Source organism: Arachis duranensis, unplaced genomic scaffold (assembly GCF_000817695.3).
Source record: "Arachis duranensis cultivar V14167 unplaced genomic scaffold, aradu.V14167.gnm2.J7QH unplaced_Scaffold_91722, whole genome shotgun sequence".
NCBI classification, from domain to species: domain Eukaryota; kingdom Viridiplantae; phylum Streptophyta; class Magnoliopsida; order Fabales; family Fabaceae; genus Arachis; species Arachis duranensis.
In genome coordinates, this window is record NW_026265207.1 from 14,947 (window position 1) to 18,051 (window position 3,105).

General features: G+C 37.3%; 1 non-coding gene across 1 annotated transcript; it reads right to left on the reverse strand.

Annotated features, from left to right (window-relative positions):
- Positions 1-1,535: 1,535 nt before the first annotated feature.
- Positions 1,536-1,642, reverse strand: LOC127744692 (small nucleolar RNA R71). The gene has a single exon (XR_008005627.1). It is a non-coding gene; the product is annotated as a small nucleolar RNA R71 (small nucleolar RNA).
- Between the last annotated feature and the right edge of the window lie 1,463 nt (positions 1,643-3,105).

Here is a 3,105-nt window from a genome sequence, read left to right on the forward strand (position 1 = left end):
AATATTTTTAATTTGTGTCTTTTCAAGTCAATAATACAGAGAATTGAAGATTCAGAACATACAGCAGAGGAATTATACAGAAAAAGCTGGGCGTTCAAAACGCCCAGTGAGGAAGGCAGACTGGCGTTTAAACGCCAGCCAGGGTACTTGGTTGGGCGTTTAACGCCCAAAAAGGTAGTGCATTGGGCGTTAAACGCCAGAATGTGCACCATTCTGGGCGTTTAACGCCAGGATGGCACAAGAGGGAGGATTTTGTTTTCAAATCAATTTTTTTTCAAGTTTTCAAAATTTTTCAAAATCAAATCTTTTTCAAATCAATCTTTTCAATCAAATCTTTTTCAAAATCAATTTCTTTCTATTTTCAAAAATACTTGCTATCAATTAATGATTTGATTCAACATTTCAAGTATGTTGCCTTTTCTGTTGAGAAAGGTTTAATATTTGAATCATATCTTTTCTTGTTAGGCAAGTCATTAATTTTTTAAAATCAAATCTTTTTTTTAAAATTGTTTTCAAATCATATCTTTTCAATCATATCTTTTTAAAACCATAATTTTTCAATCAAATCTTTTTAATCACATTTTTTTTTCAAAATAGTTTTCAAACAAATCTCTTTGATTTCTAATTTCAAAATCTTTTTCAAAAATCACTTTATTTCTTTCCAACTCTTCATTTTCAAAAATTAAGTAATGTTTTTCAAAAATGTTTTCAAAATTTTTACTTAATTTTCGAAAATCACTTCCCTTCTTCTCACATCCTTCTATTTATGGACTAACACTATTCCTTAATGCAAAATTCGAACTCTTAATGCAAAATTCGAACTCCATCTCCTTTAACAAGTTCGAATTTTCTACTTCTGTCTTCTACTCTTCTTTTCATCTGACACTTCAAGGAATCTCTATACTGTGACATAGAGGATTCCACATTTTCTTGTTCTCCTCTCTTTCTTATGAGAAGGAGCAAAGACAAAAGCATTCTTGTTAAGCCTGATCCTGAACCTGAAAGGACCTTGAAGAGAAAGCTAAGAGAAGCCAAAGCACAACTCTCTTTAGAGGACTTGACCGAATTCTTCAAAGAAGAAGAACACATGGCAGCCGAAAACAACAACAATGCCAACAATGCAAGGAAAGTGCTGGGTGACTTTACTGCACCTACTCCCGACTTATATGGGAGAAGCATCTCTATCCCTGCCATTGGAGCAAACAACTTTGAGCTTAAGCCTCAATTAGTTTCTCTAATGCAACAGAATTGCAAGTTCCATTGACTTCTATTGGAAGATCCTCATCAGTTTTTAGCTGAGTTCTTGCAAATCTGTGACACTGTTAAGACTAATGGGGTTGACCCTGAGGTCTACAGACTAATGCTATTCCCTTTTGCTGTAAGAGACAGAACTAGACAGATTTATGCTCTTCCCTTTTGCTGTAAAAGACAGAGCTAGAACATGGTTGAACTCAGAACCTAAAGAAAGCCTGGACTCTTGGGAAAAGCTAGTCAATGCCTTCTTGGCAAAGTTCTTTCCACCTCAAAAATTGAGTAAGCTTAGAGTCGAAGTCCAAACCTTCAGACAGAAGGAAGGAGAATCCCTCTATGAAGCTTGGGAAAGATACAAACAATTAATCAGAAAGTGTCCTTCTGATATTCTTTCTGAATGGAGCATCATAGGTATTTTCTATGATGGTCTCTCTGAACTATCCAAGATGTCTTTGGATAGCTCTGCTGGAGGATCTCTTCACTTGAAGAAGATGCCTACTGAAGCTCAAGAACTAATTGAAATGGTTGCAAATAACCAATTCATGTACACTTCTAAAAGAAATCCTGTGAACAATGGGACTAGTCAGAAGAAAGGAGTTCTTGAGATTGACACTCTGAATGCCATATTGGCTCAGAACAAAATATTGACCCAACAAGTCAATATGATTTCTCTAAGTCTGTCTGGAATGAAAAATGCACCAAGCAGTACTAAGGAAGCTTCATTTGAGGAAGAAGCTTATGATCCTGATAACCCTTCAATGGAAGAGGTGAATTACATGGGAGAACCCTATGGAAACACCTATAATCCTTCATGGAGGAATCATCCAAATCTTTCATGGAAAGATCAACAAAGACCTCAACAAGGTTTCAATAACAATAATGGTGGAAGAAACAGGTTTAGCAATAGCAAGCCTTTTCCATCATCTTCTCAGCAACAGACAGATAGTTCTAAGCAGAATACCTCTGACTAAGCAACCATGGTCTCTGATCTAATCAAAACCACTCAAAGTTTCATGACTGAAACAAGGTCCTCCATTAGGAATTTTGAGGGACAAGTGGGTCAGCTGAGTAAGAAAATTAATGAACTCCCTCCTAGTACTCTCCGAAGCAATACAGAAGAAAATCCAAAAGGAGAGTGCAAGGCCATCAACATGGCCGAATTTGGAGAGGAAGAAGAGGCAGTGAACGCCACTGAGGAAGACCTCACTGGGCGCTCACTGACCTCCAATGAGTTCCCTAATGAGGAACCATGGGAATCTGAGGCTCAAAATGAGACCATAGAGATTCCATTGGACTTACTTCTGCCTTTCATAAGCTCTGATGAGTATTCTTCCTCTGAAGAGGATGAGTATGTCACTGAAGAGCAAGTTGCTAAATACCTTGGAGCAATCATGAAGCTAAATGACAAGTTATTTGGAAATGAGACTTGGGAGGATGAACCCCCTTCATTGTTTTTAGTATGTTTTTGATATGATATAGTTAGTTTTTAGTATATTTTTATTAGTTTTTAGTTAAAATTCACTTTTCTGGACTTTACTATGAGTTTGTGTGTTTTTCTGTGATTTCAGGTATTTTCTGGCTGAAATTGAGGGACCTGAGCAAAAATCTGATTCAGAGACTAAAAAGGACTGCAGATGCTGTTGGATTCTGACCTCCCTGCACTCGAAGTGGATTTTCTGGAGCTACAGAAGCCCAATTGGCGCGCTCTCAACGACGTTGGAAAGTAGACATCCAGAGCTTTCCACCAATATATAATAGTCCATACTTTATTCGCAAATTGACGACGTAACTTGGCGTTAAACGCCAAGTACATGCTGCTGTCTGGAGTTAAACGCCAGAAAAACGTCATGATCC